Genomic DNA, 20,298 nt, shown 5'->3' with positions numbered 1-20,298 from the left:
ACAACAATCATTCAGCCTTTTTATTTTATACTTCCTTATTTTGTCTGGCTTCCAGAAAACCTCTTCCTTGTTTAACAATAAAGAAATCTCAAAAATATGATAGACTCAAAAAGAATCACTAGGCTGTGACTTTAAAAGAGTTTCTTTTAGCTAATAATAATCCCAGAAAGCGATTAAGAAATGAAAGTTTTGACTTAGTGTCCATTTGAAAAACAAATTCCAAAATGGCTGATTTTCCAACAATGAAGTGAGCGGCGCTCTGACTGCTTCAAAGGACAGCTCCTGAGGCTTCCTGCAGACCTCTGCTGTATGGAGGGTCATGTGGGGTGATTCTAGCACTCTCCCTAATGCAGGAGAGTCATAATAAAAGGAAGGAATGCCTTTTCCTTTTGTTAGTAAGTTGAAAACACCATAATCCAGAGAAAACCCCCTTAGGGAACCTCCCTGATCTAGTCATCAGTCAGCCAACTTCACCAGAAGTCCTGCTTTCCTATTGCCATCTGCACAGCTCTGCAAAAAGATCAGAAGCTCTGGAAAATCCTCAAAAGATAAATGCACAAAGGGTGATGGAGGTAGGGAAGGGGCCCAACCCTTGTGGAAACTTGGGGAGCAATAAAAGTCCTGCAGGTACCTAGTATGGGGGGGAAAGACCCAGCAGACAAAGCAAGATCAAAAGATATGAGGAGGTTCCATGGGGGACAGGAAGCAGAGAACAGAGCGACTCGGAGTGAGGGAGGACTGGAAATCTTAGTTTTCTCTTTATTTATTTTCAGTCCTGCCACTTCTCCATATTCTTCTATTTTTTATTAATTTAGGCCGTTTCTTGTGGATCTTCCAAAATAAAAACTAAGTCATCTGCAAATGCCTGTAATTTATACTTTTCCTTTTTTTATTTCCATACCTTTTATCTCTGTATCTTGTCTGATATTTCTATTTAATACTGCCAGTGTCAATACAAATAATAGCGGAGTGAATTAGAGAGTCAGCATCTTGCCCCCAACAATCTGGGTCCTCATTTTGTCGACCACAGAAGGATGGAAGGCAGAGTCAACCTGGAACCAGTCAGGATCAAACTCATGGCAGTGGGCAGAGTTTGCCTGAAATATTGCATTCCAACCACTGTGTCACTATGGCTCTGGTTCCTGCATTCTTCTTTCTTTGTCTATGATAAAAAGTCAGGGGAATTACACAACATTTTGAAAAAATCTTTTTTCCTTCTCTAATCTTTTTTAGTGTGTAGAATCAGGGCATCTGAATAAAGCAGAGAATTTGTTGGCTGGATGCCCTTCCTGATGCCTATGCAGAGTTCACAGCAGATATTTTCTCTTTGTGCCCTGATAGAGAAACATCTGTCGCTGCCTTGGATTGAACTCTCAACTTTGGGAGTGAGAGGCAAGCATCTTCACCTCTAGGCCACCATGCCACTCTCTTTTTAAAGTGATCATTGAATCATTCCTAAAATGTATTTATCAGTCGCAAGACAAATTTACATGCAAAGACTTAAAAACCTTTAGAGTCAAGTAAAACATGAAGAAAACCAAACAATGAAATTTGGAGTTTGGCATTAAGATCTTTATGTGTAGATACCACTTCAAAGTGGTTGAAGAAGCCATGATACAAATTCCCAGTCTCAAAGGCATTTTTTTTCTTTTATTGAGGAAGTAGCACTTGGTGTTTCCCCTGACTGCTCAAATCTCAAAGGTAGAACTTCTCAGACATAAACCCATCTGCTAGAATGAGGGCCATGATAGAATGGTGGGTGTCACGTTGTCTCATGTGTGGCTTTCAGCCAATTGCTCCAATTTCTGAAGATCCCCTTTGTTTCAGCTTCAACCCTATTTGAGGAATGTCCGGTTCAACAAAAGTGCTGGAGAAGAAATCTCACTCTCAGAAAATGGGCTGGGATCTGCTAGTTATGATATTCTCAACTGGGTTTCCATTCACAATAAATCAATGGCTCTGGTGAAAGTTGGGCAAATCGATCCTGGGGCTCCCCCAGGCCAAGTTTTCACTATTAACTCTGATGCAATCGTCTGGCCCACAAAGGTGAGTTGAAAGGCAACACTATAAAATCAAGGAAAGATTCGTTCTCTCCTCTCCTTGGGATGCGTAACGTCCTACTAACTTGAAAAATGGCTCTATTGGAAGATAAAATATGGCAGCCATTTGGTGAAAAATCTGATTTGCACATAACACATTTCAGCTCTGATTTGTGTGAGGTCGAGAAAGGGTTGATATTGGGAAGAACTTCTTGAAGGTCAGGATGATTTCTGTGGACTATTCCCCCTGTGGAATCAAACACGAGACCCCCAAACCAAGAATCAAATCTCACTGCAGGATTTATCAGTATGCATCAAAGTAAACAATGGGAGAGACTCCTACTGACAGAAGGAGTCAAATTACTTCTCTACCTTTTTACTATTTCTGACCTCAAGAAAGAATTAATGTCTTAATAAAAAGAAGCATATCAGTTATATTGCCATAGAAATTTTGATAAAGTGTGCTGAGAATGAAGTACTTCAATGTTGCCTCAATTAGCAAACATTCCTCCTGTTTCTCTTTTGCTCACACGTTGCACTCCTCCACTGACTCCTCACGCTGTACAATTGGTTCCTCATCATTTACAATTTCACCAAAGACGTAGCTTAATGTCACAAACCCTCCTTTGCATGTGGAGGTCCCAGTTCCAATCTCCACCACGCACTGATGGGTCGGAATGCTGCTGGCCTCAATCACCCTGGAGCTGTTTTTTTTGGTTTCAGGGGAATCATTTCCTTTGAATTCATATTTTTGATTGAAATAAAAATGTGTAATTGGACAAACAAAGCAGGTTCATTGCTTGTGGCAGCGAAACCATTTCCCTTTTTCTATTGTAGAAGGTGCCCTTTGCCAGGTGTGGCATGAAGAGGTGCCAGGGAGGAGAGAGGAGAAGAGTTCCAGAGGGCGAGCCTGTTTGCTGTTACCAATGTGCTCCTTGTCCAGAAGGGACCGTTTCTAATCAAACAGGTAGAGCACATATCAAATCAGATCTTCCAGGATGAAGAAAGTCAATCATTAAATCACAATTTTAACTTCATTGCTATTTTTATTAGCAATAGCTACAGCACTTAGACTTATATACCGCTTCATAGCACTTTGAACCCTCTCTAAGCAGTTTACAGAGTCAGCATATTGCCCCCAACAATCTGGGTCCTCATTTTTCCCACCTTGTAAGGATGGACGGCTGAGTCAACCTTGAGCCTGGTGAGATTTGACAGCATGCACCAAAGAGTACATCCGGGCATTAAGAACAGCTAAGAGAACACACATTGCCACCTTGGTAGCGTCCGCCGAGTCCCGCCCAGCCGCCCTGTTTAGGATAACCCGCTCCCTCCTAAATAGGAGGGAGACGGGGGACCCCTTACAGGGCAGGGCTGATGAATATGTTCAGTTCTTGGCGGACAAAGTTGCTCGGTTTCGGTCGGACCTGGACTCCACCCCCGCAGATCCAGCCGAGACACAAGGGAATGACTTGGCAAACCATCTCTGGGTTGAGTTTCAGGATGTTGCCTGCGGGGATGTGGACAAGGCTATGCGAGCTGTGAGTGCCTCCACCTGTATACTGGACCCGTGTCCCTCCTGGCTGGTTGCCAACAGCAGTGAGGTGACACGAGGCTGGATCCAGGCGGTTGTTACCGCCTCACTTCGGGAGGGGTACTTCCCCACCGCGCTTAAGACGGCGGTGGTGAGACCCCACCTGAAGAAACCGTCCTTGGATCCAGCTGTTCTTAATAACTACCGTCCAGTCTCCAACCTCCCCTTTGTGGGGAAGGTTGTTGAGAAGGTGGTGGCCTTCCAGCTTCAGCGTACCTTGGAGGAAGCTAACTATCTTGACCCCTTCCAGTCAGGCTTCAGGCCCGGTTACAGCACAGAAACTGCTTTGGTCGCATTGACCGATGATCTCTGGAGAGCCAGAGATGGAGGCCACACGTCCATCCCGGTTCTCCTTGACCTCTCAGCGGCTTTCGATACCATCGACCATGGTATCCTTCTGCGACGAATGCGGGAGGTGGGGGTGGGCGGCACTGTTCTGCAGTGGTTCTCCTCCTACCTCTCGGACAGGTCGCAGTCGGTGTCGGTGGGGGGGCAGAGATCGTCCCTGAGGCCCCTAACTTATGGGGTGCCGCAGGGTTTGGTCTTATCCCCCCTGCTGTTTAACATATACATGAAACCGCTGGGCGAGATCATTCGGAGGCACGGGATAAAATACCATCAATACGCGGACGATACACAGTTGTATCTGTCCGCCCCGTGCCAACTCAATGAAGCGGTGGACGTGATGAACCGGGGTCTTGAGGCTGTTAAAGACTGGATGAGAGCTAACAAACTGGTACTCAACCCGGACAAGACCGAGTGGCTGTTGTGTTTTCCTCCCAACAATTTGGCTGACGTTCCATCGCTCAGGCTGGGGGGGTCAAAATTTATACCCCTCATACAGGGTCCGCAACTTGGGAGTCCTCCTGGACCCACAGCTGAGTTTCGACCACCACTTATCAGCTGTGACCAGGGGGGCATTTGCCCAGGTTCGCCTGGTGCGCCAGTTGCGGCCCTACCTGAACTGGGAGGCCCTCACAACAGTCACTCAAGCCCTTGTGATCTCTAGGCTGGAATACTGCAATGTGCTCTACATGGGGCTGCCCTTGAAGAGCATCCGGCGACTTCAGCTAGTCCAAAACGCAGCCGTGCGAGTGATTGTGGGCGCACCGCGGTTCGCCCACATAACACCGATCCTCCGTGAGCTGCGCTGGCTACCTGTTGGTCTCCGGGTGCACTTCAAGGTCCTTCTTACCACCTATAAAGCGCTCCATGGTAGTGGATCTGGCTATTTGAGAGACCGCCTTCTGCCGATTACCTCCCTTCGTCCCATCAGATCGCATAGAGTAGGCCTCCTCCGAATTCCATCCGCCAGTCAGTGCCGACTGGCGACTACGCGGAGGAGAGCCTTCTCAGTTGCAGCCCCGACGCTATGGAACAATCTCCCAGTGGAGATCCGCACCCTCACCACCGTCCAGGCCTTCCGCACAGCCCTCAAGATCTGGCTATCCCGTCAGGCCTGGGGATAAGACTTTACTCTCGCCCCTCCCGAATGTTGAATGAATGTTGGGTTTTTATTGCTAATTATTTTTATTCACATTTTCTTTTTGTGTTTTGTCCTGCACTCTGCTCCCCTATCATTGTAAGCCGCCCTGAGTCCCCTCAGGGAAAAGGGCGGCCTATAAATGCTAATAAAATGAAATGAAAAAAAATGAAATTTGAACTGCCAAATTGCAGTCAGCAGTCAGTCATCAGAAATAATACAGTACTCTAACCACTGAGGCTCCTATTAGGATCAGTATCTGTCAAAGTATTCATATTTTACAACAGAATCTCTCAGTTTATGGATATAATTTGTCCTGACCCCACAGGTCAACCAACCCTGTCATGCCACAAGAATTTCATGCAGGGTAGTGACACATACCAATGAGAAAACTAGATGCCACTGTTTTCCTGAAAAACTTGTATTTCAGTTTGTTTTTTAACCTTTAGGGTATGCTTCCTCTATCAACACTGTCAATCACCTCTGAAATTGATAGACCCATCAGAGGAACAGGAGATACATCTATTCATGTATGTTAACCATATGATGAGCCATGGTGGCACAATGGTTAGCGTGCAGTACTGCTGGCTACTTCTGCTGACTGCTGGCTGCCTGTAATTTGACAATTCAAATCTCACCAGGCTCAAGGTTGACTCAGCCTTCTGTTCTTCCAAGGTGGCTAAAAGGAGGACCCAGATTGTTGGGGGCAAGAGGCTGACTCTGTAAAAAACTTAGATAGGGCTGTAAAGAACTTTGGAGCAGAATATAAGTCTAAGTGCTATTGCTGTTGCTATTAACACTCTCCTACAAGAACAACAAAAATCAGAATCAACAGATTTGAACTACAAAGGACTTGAGTCAACAGTGCTACGGTACTTGTAGATCAGTGCTGTCAAAGTATCAGTCCATGGGCCAGAAGCATCACCTGCTGTCCATGACCATAACTGGTTTCAGAATGGGGGGGGGAAAGTCCCAAGACATCATGTGATGCCGCTGTGATGATGGGACTTTAACACTCCTGTTTTAGATCATTCTTTCCTCCTTCCCCACTGCAATCAAGAAATGGCAATCTCTCTCACACTGAAAGCCATAATAGTCATGGAAGTGCCCTATATATATGAACACTTCCTTGTCTCTGGCTAAACTAGCTGAAGCATCATCAATAACATAAACATAATTGCCTTGTTTCATCCATCATGAAATGCCCATCCATCCATCATGAAATGGGTTGTTCCATCACTTACTTCGTGGATTTGCGATAGCAGAATGGGGCTAGTCTTGCCATAGTAAAAGGGGCAAGGAATAACGAGGGTGAAATAATGCTCAAAAATTTCATTTCTTGAATCGCTGTGACCCCTGCCCAGAAGATCAGTATCCCAACAAGGACAAGGACCACTGCATTGCCAAGATGCTCCACTTCCTTTCCTATCAAGAGACCCTGGGATACATTTTAGTGTCTCTCACTCTTTCTCTCTCCATGGTCACATTGGCAGTCCTAGCAGTTTTCATTAAGCATCGTGACACACCAATTGTGAAAGCCAATAACAGAGATCTCACCTACATCCTCCTGGTCTCCCTTCTGCTCTGCTTCCTCTGCTCCTTCCTCTTCATTGGTCAACCCAAGAAGCTCACCTGTCTCATCCGACAAATTACCTTTGCCATCCTCTTTTCCCTTGCAGTTTCCTCGGTGTTGGCAAAAACTATCATGGTAGTTCTGGCCTTCATGGCCACCAAGCCAGGGAACAAGTCAAGGAAACTCTTAGGAAAATCATTGACTAACTCCTTAGTCTGTCCTCTGATCCAAGCAATTTTTTGTGTCACCTGGCTGATAATCTCTCCCCCATTTCCCAACTTGGATTTCCACTCCTTGTTAGGAGAGACCATCTTGGAATGTAATGAAGGTTCAGCTTCAATGTTTTATACTGTCCTTGCATACCTGGGTTTCCAGGCCCTTATGAGTTTCACAGTGGCCTTTATGGCAAGGAAATTGCCCGATAGCTTTAATGAAGCAAATTTCATAACTTTCAGCATGCTGATCTTTTGCAGTGTTTGGATCAGCTTCCTCCCCACTTACCTGAGCACCAAAGGGAAGTCCATGGTGGCCGTGGAGATCTTCTCCATCTTGATGTCTGGGACTGGTCTCTTGGTTTGTATCTTTTTCCTCAAATGTTATATTATTCTACTAAGACCTGATATGAATCAGAGAGAAAATATAATGAGGCGCAAGAATCTCTGGTTTATGCAGGGATTGGAAACTTTAATTTTGATTTTTTTTAATCACATTTGTCAAAAATAATGAATATTAAATAATTGGCAATCAAATGATTTGCCTGACCATAAAATATCAGATAATCATCTTTCATTTTTCATTTCCTCTTGTTGTCTTCAGTGAGGCTCCAGTGATCAACTTGGAAGTATACCTTGATAGAAAAGATGTATTACTTATGTTTTTTTAAATTTAAAACTATTGCTTTGTATGGCATGAAGTTTTTGTATTTCTAAGATCAGCAGATGGAAGAGCTTTATCATTTGTCTATTCTGAATATCCTATCTAAAGTTGGGAAGGTGACATGACCTCACATCATCAATTATGCAACCCATGACTTTTCCTAAAGCTTCTAGGTGGGTCAGATGCAAAGGGGGGCGGAAGTGTTGGGGAGGATTTTTAAAAGTCCCCCATACAGATACCAGTCATCTCTTGTTTGAATAGTCCACCTGAGGCTACCCTTGAAAAGTATCTGGAAGCTTCCTCTGGTGCCGAATGCAGCTTTCTGGCAACTTTGGGCACCGGATGAAGGGCACACATGAAACCTCTGTGGCACAAGCTTCACTGAGTTCCAATCTCCTTCAGGGTCCAAATCAAGGTGTTGGTTATGACCTTTAAAGTCCTACATGGCATTGGTCCAGGTTACCTATGAAACCATCTTCATCCCATTAGTGTAGCATCTCCCAATCCACATCAGCAGAGAAAGTATGTTTTTAATGTTTGATTTGTATACCACCCAGAGTCCCTCTGTGAGTCAGATGGGCCATTTAGCATTTGATCAATAAAATAAATGTCCCAAAGGTTGGGTTCCATAGCAGAAGTGTCCTGTCTCCTGGGTCTGAAGAGATGGAAGTCTTTTGCAGATGGGACCTGTTCTTTCCCCTCCTGCTGACCCGATAGGTGAAACCAGAGAGTGGGGGTTCCTCAAAATAACCTGGTCCCATCCATGTAGGGTATTGAAGGTCAAAACACTACCTTTCATTCCATCTGGAAACGAACCAGCAACCTATGCACTTCATAAGGCAGAGATGTGATGTGCTGTTCTGGGAGCACACATAACTTCCCGCAATGCTGTGTTTTGCACAAACTAAATGCTGTTCAAGATCAGCCCCAAGGAGAATTCATTACAACCAGGGCATGAATAATTGTGAACAGACCCTCATGAACCAGGAACGGGTGCAACTGGCACCCAAACACACCTTTGTAAAGGATCTCCTAGATACAACTGCCAACTACACTTTGAGCAGGAGCCAGGAGTTATGAACGACCTCAGATTATACACTGCACCTGTTTGGGGCAAAGGTGGTAAAATCTCATATCCAGAAGCCTCAAACTCAAATCCACCATTTTTTTTTTATTTTTTATTTTTATTTTTAAACATAAAAAACAACATTAAAAATTCTCATCCATACATACTGTAGAAAGTGTATCAGTTGGTTACAAAAGGTTTTCATGCATCTCTTCCACAGTCATGAAGCATAATTCATATTAATTCAAGTATTTTAACTCAAATATTTATACATGTTACTCTTATACCTCCATTTATGTTTGACTATAATTATTTAAACTTCCTTCATCATAAACTATACCAAAATTTAACACACAACCACATACTGGCATTTCGTTTAATATTTCTAAAATCCTCCAATAACACTGAATCCTTATGTCCTATTCTAGCTAAACATCCATTATATTTAATAACAGACTTTTCTAATCCTCCTTTCCGGAACACTGTTTGCAGTTTTCATCTAGTTTCCTTATATTATACTAATGTATATGTATATAGGTTGTCATCGTTATCCCTCCTTTATTTGACTATATCCTGTATCATAACATTTTACCCCTAATAATGAAAACTTAACTGTATCTAGCTTGATTCTTTTTTTATTAACCTTTGTATATAATCCAAAAGGATTTCTAATCTTCCTTTCATGAGTACCATTCAATATTCATATCCAATTATTACTTATCATAATACTATACATTGTATACATTATTATCATTATCAATTATTTATTTAGTTATATCTATTATTACTAAGTTTAACTAAGTTTAACTAATTTTAAATTATATTCTTCCATCTATCTACCTGTATCTTTCCAATAACAGAACAATCTCATATCTTCTACCGTTTGTGGTACCAATCCTCTAGTCATCTTCTTGGTCAACTTTGTATGGACTTCTCTTAGCACCTCCTTGCTTATAAGATCTCCCATATAATCTTGATGCTCTCTTTCTGTTTCCTTATTCAGTTTGTCTTTGATTGTCAGCAGTGTTATCAAAACTTTTGCTAGTGGAATTTCTTTCTTTAAGTCCATAGGTTTTTTAATTTTATCTTCTTCTATATCTTGACCCTTGAAGTAGATTTCCTCTTTATTTAATGTACTTCCTCAATTTAATCATCTCCTTGGGAGTCATAGAGTACATTTTTGGCTTTGGTAAGGTTACCCCAGCTTTCAAGTCTATGGCACAATCTGTGGGGCGGTGAGGTGGAAGGTAGTTTCTATCTTCCTCACTGAACACCTCCACCAAGTGGTGGAGGCTTTTCAGCCTGCTGCCTCTGCATACGGTGAGCCAAAGGTTTTTTGGCAGGGGTTCTGGTACCCACCTTGGGTTTGCTTGATTCATGGACTCAGAGCCACCCCTTTGCAGCTGGGGGGAGATGAATGTGTTCCAGGCCTCTTTCTACTGGCTGGATTGAACTATCCAATTTTGTGGGGGCCCTGGTTGCACTCCAGAAGGAGGGAGGGGTGCTGATGTGACTGATCTTGGCATTACCCCAGCAGTAAGGGTGTGGGTTGATTCGCTAGTTGCTGTGTGGAAGGAGCCAAGATCTCCACTCCACTGCGTAGCAAATTCTCTGCTAGGAAAGGAGAATGTGGGCGGTGCCAGATTCCACTTATGTGGTCCTGAAGAGGAGAGGGAGTTTATTCCACTCACGTTTAGCCATCCAAATTGGTCTGGGAGCCCCATCAGAGAATGACTGCGTGAGGGTGGCTGAGATCTCCATTCATCAGACCTTCTAGCCATCATCCAGTCGTCTGTTGGAGCTTCCCTGGTGTCCCCCTCTCCTTCTAGCAGACATTCTTTGGAAGTCATAAATCCCAAGGCTTCATCTGATAATTCTAATTCCACGTGCGAGGGAATCCTGGGGTTTAGTTCCTTTCGCCAGGCTCCCAGCCGGAATTGCTTTTCTTTAGCCTCTGCAGCTTCAACTATTTCTTTAGAAGGCACATAGGTAGTCTTGTGTATGTTTGTCTAAAATAAATATATATATTTTAAAAAACCCACAAAGGTTTGCCATTGTGATTGGGCCTTTGTATCAATGGCAGTTTCAATTCCACTTTAAACAAATGTTTCATACCTAAAAAGCAGAGGTGGGTTCCTACCAGTTCGCACCTATTCGGTAGAACCAGTTCGTCAAATCTACCAAACCAGTTAGAAGAGGTTCCACCAGTGGACCCAGAAAGCAGGCCACACCTACAGAAGAGGTTCCAAAAATTTTTGAAACCCACCACTGGTGGGTGTGTAATGTCCCGCGGTTATCTACGCATTAATAATGATCTAGTAATATTTCCTTATACATTTTAGGGACCTTTACTTACATAATTGGTGTTTCCTTTCATACTTTTGGATTTCTAATTTCTGTTTCCATTAGTTGGCAATTGCTAAAACCAATCCCACGTGAAAAAGTATTCAAAGCCTTCTTGATTTTAATTGTCAATTTATTTATTCCTGCACATTGTAATATTTATTCATTTACATATCTCTGTTTTTCCACTGTTGTGCAAACACCATCCCAGCAGCTGCTAACATGTGTAAAATTAAATATATATTATACTCCCTTTCAAATAGCCAACAAAATATTTCTGGTTTTAATTCCATATCTTGCTTTACCATTGCTCCTAACCACTAACTTCTGAATAGCTACTTGGACCAACCTAAGTACTAATTCATAATTTCATATCTGGTCACATGGGTGGCAAGCCACTCCCTCTGGTCACATGGGTGGCAAGCCACTCCCACAAAGGAGGCCACACCTACAGAGTAGGTTCCAACAATTTTTGAAACCCACCACTGCTACAAAGATTATAACACCACACTCCAAATGTCATTGTTTGGCTTTCCTAATGCTTTACTTGGCTACATGCATTTTAAAAACTTTATTTTGGACCAAGGTCTTACAAATGACAAATGTATTTTAGAAATGATTAAATAATTTCTTTGAAACAGATGTGCAATTCCATGAAATTTCTCTAGCTGATTGACAAAGAGAGCAGAACGCAGGAACTGGATCTGACTAAGTGAGGCCATGTGGAAGGAAACGTCTGCCATGGATTGTCACGGATTCTATAAGAAGGTTCAACATTTAGTCTTTGATGTAAAAAAGTTTGATGAATTTTTAGACCAGAAACAGAGTGGATCCAGGCTACATCCTGAGAGAAACTGAGGAACTTCTAGAAAGGTGACCACTAGGACAAGATCTACCCTATTGGATCATTTTGCACCCAGATGGTCATCTTGCTCTGGGCTGACAGCATGAAACAGTCACTGTCAGAGTTCCAAGTAATAATCCCATATCAATCAAAACTCCAAGGGAGGTGAAATCCTCAAGGAATTGCTTTATTAGAAATATCATTCCAGCAAAGATCTGGTGAAAACGAACTTCAGCCAACTTCAGGGTTGATAGTCACCTCCTGAAATTCAGGAAACCATTGAAGAGTTTTCAGGACCTTATATGAAGATATTGCCTCTATGAACCTTATGGATGATCAGTTTGATTTATTTCTATTTCCCCCTCATCCCTCATTAACCAAACATTTGACTCTGTACTACACCCTACAACATCTTGAATGAAAATGATGAAAACAATGGCAGACTAGATCTCTTGCCAAGAAAACTGTAGCTTGCCAGAAGACACAAACTGGAAGCAAGTCTGATTTTTTAAAAAGAAAATAACAGAGATGGGAAAAAATGCATCTCAAAATAAGATTATTTAAAATTTTGGATAGCGTATTATATTGCCAAACTCAAAAGGCTTTTGATACTTAAATGTCATCGTCGTCATCATCATCATCATCATCATCATCATCATCATCATCATCATCATCATCATCATATCTCTCTTCTCCCTCCCCCTTTGGAGGGACTGTCGTCCTTTGTGGAAAACACAACAAGGAACTCCTCGGCTCCTTGCTTCCCCCACCCAAAAAAATTCTCTTTTTTGTCATTCTTGGCCACTGGTGGTCACTGCATATGGTCTTCGGCGATATGCTCTTGCCCGCCACCCCTTCGAAACGCGCAAGGATGGGACAAAATGGTGTGGATCCTTTTATTAAAAACCCCTGTATTACAAAGGCATTTTAATAAAAAGTTTGTGATGACATCAGTGCCTCACCAGCCATAAACCTCACTGCACGTCACACACACACACACACACACACACACACACGTATGTATGTATATATGTGTATGTGTATGTGTATGTGTATATGTATATGTATATGTATATGTATATGTATATGTATATGTATATGTATATGTATATGTATATGTATATGTATATGTATATGTATATGTATATGTATATGTATATATATGTATGTAGGTAGGCAGGCAGGCAGGCAGGCAGGCAGGCAGGGTTTTAAAATACATTAATTAAGTTAAAAGAGTAAAAAAAGACTCATAGAATTCTAGGATTAAAAAACTATAGTTTTTGAATGAAGATGTTAGTAGGACACTTAGTAAAACTTCAGAGATCTATGGAATGAAATATGTTTAAAAAGATCACTGTGGAATCTAACCGATTTTTTAAAACTCTTTTGACAAAAATAAATGCAGAACCTTTAATGCTGGAAATTATTGTACACATATTTAATCTCAATCTTCATTTCCATGTTTATCAATAAAGCTTCTCTGGGAAAAATTGACAAAATGTACCAAAGTCAAAATAAAAATTCCCAAATCCCATATGAATCACAGATTTTTGTGCTTCATTATATTTTCTCTGCAATTCAGATGGGGTCTCAGTAAGATAATGAAGCATTTGGGGAAAAAGATGCAAGCTAAGAGACCAGCCCCAGAAGACAAGATGGAGAAGATCTCCACAGCCACCATGGACTTTCCTTTGGTGCTTAAGTAGGTGGGGAGGAAGCTGATCCAAACGCTGCAAAAGACCAGCATACTAAAAGTAATGAACTTGGCTTCATTAAAGCTGTCAGGCAATTTCCTAGCCAGAAAGGCCACAGTAAAACTGACAAAGGCCAAAAAGCCTAGATAGGCCAGGACAATGTAAAACATGAAAGGTGAGCCCTGCTTACATTCCAAGATAGCCTCTCCAAACACAGAATGAAAGTCCAAGTTAGGAAAAGGGGGAGAGGCTATCAACCAGGTGGCACAAAGAACTGCTTGGACCAGAGGACAGGCTATGACAATGGAGTTAGTCAGTGGTTTTCCTAAGAGTTTCCCTGTCTTGTTCCCAGGTTTAGTGGCCATAAATGCCAAAACCACCATGACAGTTTTTGCCAACACAGAAGAAACAGCAAGGGAAAAGATAATGGCGAAGGAAGTTTGTTGGAAGAGGCAGGTGAGCTTCCTGGGTTCACCAATGAAGAGGAAGGAGCAGAGGAAGCAGAGCAGGAGGGAAACCATGAGGATGTAGCTGAGATCTCGGTTGTTGGCCTTGACAATCGGTGTTTCATGATGTCTAAAGAAAATCACCAGGACTGCCAGTGTAATTATAGAGAGAATAAGAGTGAGACATAATAAAGTGTATCCAAGCATCTCTTGATAGGCAAGGAAGTGGATCCTCTTGGCAATGCAGTGATCCTTGTGTTCATTGGGGTATCTGTCTTCTGGGCAGAGATAACAATGGGCTGCATCTGAAATCAAGAGCCTTTGTTTAAGGATTTCAGGGGTATCTCCTATGAGCATTATCGCTCCCTTCAGGGTGACATGACCGCCTCATTTCTGCTGTGACCAACCCACAAACTTAGTGTTGGAATGAACTATGTGTATTATATAGAGAATTTTAAAAAAGCAAATTGTCCATGAAACTGGTGGTATATTAGTCAGAGACAAGAATCTGTTCAGCATGAGCTGTTTGACAAGTTTAAAAGGTCTCTCCAATCACTGGACACATCAATGCCTACTGTACATTTTAGAGTGAGAGAAACTATGAAATTTGGAGTCCCCCCCCCCAATTTATACAGGAATCCCCATAATTTTGATAGCTTTGTAAGCCAGGAATCTTGCTATTTTGTTTATGTGTAGAAAAACAGAGTTGGAAGGGATCTTGGAGGTCTTCTAGTCCAATCCCATGGTTAGGCAGGAAATCCTAAATCACTTGAGACAATCTCTTCTTAAAGACTTCCAGTGTTGGAGCATTCACAACTTCTGGAGACAAGCTGTTCCACTGATTAATTGTTCTAACTGTCAGGAAATTTCTCCTTAGTTCTAGGTTGCTTCTCTCCTTGATTAGTTTCCACCCATTGCTTTTTGTCCTATCCTCAGGTGCTTTGGAGAATAGTTTGACTCCCTCTTCTTTGTGGCAGCCCCTAAAATATTGAAAGACTACTATCATGTCTCCCCTAGTCTTTATTTTCATTAAACTAGATGTACCCAGTTCCTGCAATTGTTCTTCATATGTTTTAGCCCCCAGTCCCCTAATCCTCTTTGTTACTCTTCTCTGCACTCTTTCTAGAGTCTCCAAATCTTTTTTACATCATGGTGACCAAAACTGGATGCCGTATTGAAAGTGTGGCCTTACCAAGGCATTATAAAGTGGTATTAACACTTCACGTGATCTTGATTCTATCCCTCTGTTTATGCAGCCTAGAACTGTGTTGGCTTTTTTGGCAGCTGCTGCACACGGCTGGCTCACATTTTGTTCACTAGAACTACAAGATCCCACTAACAGTTACTACTATTGAGTCAGGTACCAGATATACTCTACCTGTGCATTTGTTTTTTCTGTGTACCTTGTCCGTTGTTCTGGGTTGAAGGAACCACAAAATGAGAGAGAAAAGGGCATGCAACTGTATATTGTCTATTGTAAGATCTCTTTTTCCCTTCAAAAGTGATTCACTGGGAAATTGATTATAGGAGAGAGAAAGGAAAGACAGTTGCAGAGACAAGACAACATTGAGAGCTTTCTTGGTCAGTGTCTCTTTTTGTATTTCAAATCTGCCCATTCAGATTTTCCCCTCCAGGGGAAGGTTAGTAGATAGGAATAGCTCAATCTCTTATTTTCCATATAGGTCTATCAATTTCCTGGGAGATCAGTAGTGCTGAAAAAAGAAGCAACACCTATTGTGAAAAGATTGGTAACTGTTCTTCCAATGGCTTGTGAAAGTAGGAGAAGAAAGGCTAGTAAGGTACCCATAAGTTGTTTACTGACTGCATTAGTTGAACACTAATAGCAGTGTTCCAATACTTGAGGGGCTGCCACAGAGAGGAGGGGGGCCAAGCTATTTTCCAAAGCATCTGAAGGCCAGACAATGAATAATGGATGGAAACAGAACAAGGAGAGATTCAACCTGGAAATTTTCTGATAGTGAGAAATATTAACCAATGGAACAGAAGTTACCTTTGGAAGTTGTGGGAGCTTCATCACTGGAGGCTTCCAAGAAGAGACTGGACTGCCATTTGACTGAAATGGTGTAGGGTCTCCTGCTTGGGCAGTAGATTGTACTAGATGACCTAAAAGGTCCTTTCCAACTCTGTTAATCTGTATCTGTACTGAAATTACCCTGCATTAAATTGGTTAGGAACAGGATAATTGGCCTTTGGGAGAAGGTGAGTTCAGTTCCATAAACTAAGATATTCTGCTGAGAATATGAATATTTTGAACCATGTCAATCTTACCAAAATTAATTAATATGAAAACGCATTAATATGTGCTGAATGGTTTCCTTGAACATGGAAGACCTAAATTTGAAGTGTGATCTTACCTGAATGATCAGAAATCGTCCCTTCTGGACAAGGGTCACATTGGTAGCAGCAAACTTGCTCACCCTCTGGAACTCTTCTCCTCTCTCCCGCCTGGCACCTCTTCATGCCACACCTGGCAAATGGCACCTTCTGAAAGACAAAAGAAGAAATGCTTGGAATAGCCTAAACAATGGCCGTGCTTCACTATTGATTTCCACATTTCGTTTTCCATGTTCAGAAGGTCTTCAAAATAAATGGTTCACTCATGGTCCACAAGAAACCAGGAATATCTCCTGAGGGATTCAGGCCAATAACGTTCAAGACCCATCAATGGATACTGGAGAATGGAACTGGGAGCTCAGTCTTGAGGTAAAGGGGAAAAACATTGAGCTTAACTTAAAAAATATTCTTGAGGAGCCAACTGAACAGAAATGGTCCTGTTCTGACCCAGCTCTCAAACACAACAAGCCCTCTGTAGTCAAATAAATGTTCCCTTTATTAGGAGTGCCAGCAAAAAGTTTCTCTCACACACATAGCAGGCTACAAGTCTGTCCGGCAGGGAGTTGAATCATTGTCTGCCACACCTATTCATCTCCGTCCCCTGCATTTTATCTGCAGAGCTAGGGTGGGGCTTCACTAGCCGTGGTAGCTCTTCCATCCTAAGGACTGGCCCATAGATTTCCACTGCTCTCCTCTCCTCTGCCTTCTGTGCATCTGTGCATCAGGCACTGGGCCCAGCTGTTCCTCCGAGGTGGCGCAGTGGTTAAATGCAGCACTGCAGGCTACTTCAGCTGACTGCAGTTCTGCAGTTCAGCTGTTCAAATCTCACCGGCTCAGGGTTGACTCAGCCTTCCATCCTTCCGAGGTGGGTAAAATGAGGACCCGGATTGTTGTTGGGGGCAATATGCTGACTCTGTAAACCGCTTAGAGAGGGCTGAAAGCTCTATGAAGCGGTATATAAGTCTAACTGCTATTGCTATTGCTATTGCTATTGCTCCTCTTCCTCATCAGCCACGTCCAGACCTGGGGGCTGTTGACGCTCCCCTGAGGGCTGACGGATGTCCAGGCTCCCCCTCCATCTCTCTCTGACAGCTCCATTCCCTCTTTCTCCTAGGACCTCTCAGGTTGCCTTGATGCCGCCCTGACTCCCACGCCACCTCCTCATCTGATTTGGCTGCTTAGGGGGGGCAGCAACCAAGAGGTCAGAAGAGGCCCATGGAAATTATTTTTGTCTCCTCCAATTGTATCCTGGGTTTCAAGCAGAAGTTCTTTCCAATCCTGAACCTTTGTAGACCTGCCACATATCTGACCTCAATTGTGTTACACGCAAAGAAGGTTTTCCACCAAATATCTGCATGTTTGGTAACTCAATAGTTCTGTTTCCAGTTAGAAGGAAATTCTGCATCCCCAGGAAAGAATGAATCTTTCCCTAAATTTACAGCACTTCCTTCCATCTCACCTTTGTGACCCAGATAATTGCATCAGAGTTAATGATGAAATCTTGACCTGGGGGAGCCCCAGCATCTACTTGCCCAACTTTCACAGGGACAAGTGATTGATTGGGAAGGAGAACCCAGTTGAGAAGATCATATTGAGCAGATCCGAGTCCATTTTCTGAGAAGGAGACTTCATCTCCGGCACTGTTGTTGAAGTGGACATTCCTCAAATAGGCAAGGATCTGAAAGAAAAGAAACATTCAGAAATTAAAGTATAATCAACCCGAAAGCCACAAATGAGATCTCATGGGTTCTATCATTCTGTGTCAGGTCCCATTGATCTGTATCGGGACCCTGCCATTCTGGTGGGAGGAGGAAGGTTTGGAGCTATGCTTATATCGAGTTTTCCTTTGTTCTTTCCTTCCCTTTGATGTACCTATGGGGAAGTTGGGAAGGGGGAGAATGTGCCTTGGGCCATTTGTTTTGTTTCACCAACAGGAGGAGTGAGATCATGGCACTTGAGAACTGCCTGTTATCACCTTCTCAGCCTGAAGTTCTCACAGCAACGTCACTCCCTGGGATTGGCTCAAAGATGAACTGGATATTGGGAGTAGCCTCAAAAGGAGCAGTTTCACCTAATGCTCCAGCATGCAAATTTCACATTCTGCCTACACTTTCTCCAATAACTGTCTTATCACTGTCTTCCAATAAAAGTTCCTTTTGAAATGCTCTTTGTTTCAAAAGTTTTGCTTTCTTGAGAAGGCTGGCGAGGCAGGACTTAGAATAACAGAGTTGGAAGGGACCTACGCAGTTGAACCCCCTGCTTAGGCAGGAAACTATGCACCACTTCATACAAATGGTTATCCAATCTCTTCTTTACAACTTCCAGTGTTGGGGTATTCACAACTTCTGGAGGCAAGTTGTTCCACTGCTTAACTATTCCAACTCTCAGGAAACTTCTCCTTAGTTCTTTAAAACATTTTTATTTATTTTTAGACAAAGGCAAACAAACATAAAGAAAAGACCATCTTCCATTACAAATGATCAAAAATGTGTTGGTTGGTTACAAAATTTCTATGCATCTCTTCCATAGTCACCACCTGCTTTTCATATCAAATCACATATTTTTAATTCATATATATATATATATATATATATATATATGTGTGTGTGTGTGTGTGTGTGTGTGTGTGTGTGTGTGTGTGTGTATGTTATATTTGTGCTGATAAATAAATAAAGGGAGACTAGTATAGATCTATTTCAAGCTATTTAGCTCTCATCAGCTAGCCATACCCTTACCGGGAATCGAACATATACATACATACATACATACATACATACATACATACATACATACATATATATATATATACTTTAAAGTCACAACCCCTGGTATGCCCAAGTATGGGAGGAAGGTCACACTTCCACTCTCTGTCATTAGGCTCGTCACAAGAGACCATCCAGACAGAAACCCAATATTTTTTACTGTTGCCTTTTTTGTTACATTTGTTATATTTATGCTGATAAATAAATAAAGGGAGACTAGTATAGATCTATTTCAAGCTATTTAGCTCTCATCAGCTAGCCATACCCAAGTTTTTGGGAATCGAACCTGTGCTCTATTGCCTCCCAGGCAGGGAGTTAACCATTTGAGCTACAGAGAACGACTCCTTTATCAGCCAGCCAGGGTGGGAGGTATATACTTTAAAGTCACAACCCCTGGTATGCCCAAGTATGGGAGGAAGGTCACACTTCCACTCTCTGTCATTAGGCTCGTCACAGAGAGTGGAAGTGTGACCTTCAAAATCTAGAATAAGAATATACAATGGCAGTCTATTAAATCATCCTAAAATCATCCAATAACAATACATCTTTATAACATATTCTATATAAAGAAAAAAATAAAGAATAAATATTGTTTATATTTAATACCCAAGCTTTTAAATCTCTTCTCATAATCTCTATTTATAGTTTATATAAAGTTTCATATTATCAAACTAATATATCTATATGCATTATCATTATTAATCATTATTTAACTATAGCTATTATCACTTCATTTTATACATACTTTGACTAAATAACTAAATAACTAAATTTTAACTTGGTTTTTGTTCTACATTTTCATTGCATCAACCTATATCTTTCCAGTAATAGTGCAGTCTTATATCTCTTGCCATTTGTGGCATTGATGTTCTAGTTACTTTCTTGATAGATCTTGTATGAACTTCTCTTCACGACATGTTCCTTTTGTGTCTCATAAAAGCTCGAAACCCACCATTTGCTCTTTCCATCAGTTTATCTTTGGTTATCACTGGTGCTTCTGTCAAGGTTTCTCTCCTTATCTCCATCAATTTTTCTCTCTTTTTCTTCTTCTATACTTTGAAGTCTGGGATAGAGTTCTAGTCCATCTAGCTCCCCTTTCCATATTCTGCTCTTGGCATTACCAACCATGCTCACTTTGTTGTCAGTATCCAGAATTTTCTTATCTTTTGGTTCATTTTTTTCTTCTATTTTTTGAACTTTGTCCTCCACTTTCTTCATTTGAT

This window comes from Thamnophis elegans, chromosome 1 (genome assembly GCF_009769535.1).
Source record: "Thamnophis elegans isolate rThaEle1 chromosome 1, rThaEle1.pri, whole genome shotgun sequence".
NCBI lineage: Eukaryota > Metazoa > Chordata > Lepidosauria > Squamata > Colubridae > Thamnophis > Thamnophis elegans.
This window is presented reverse-complemented; position numbering follows the sequence as displayed.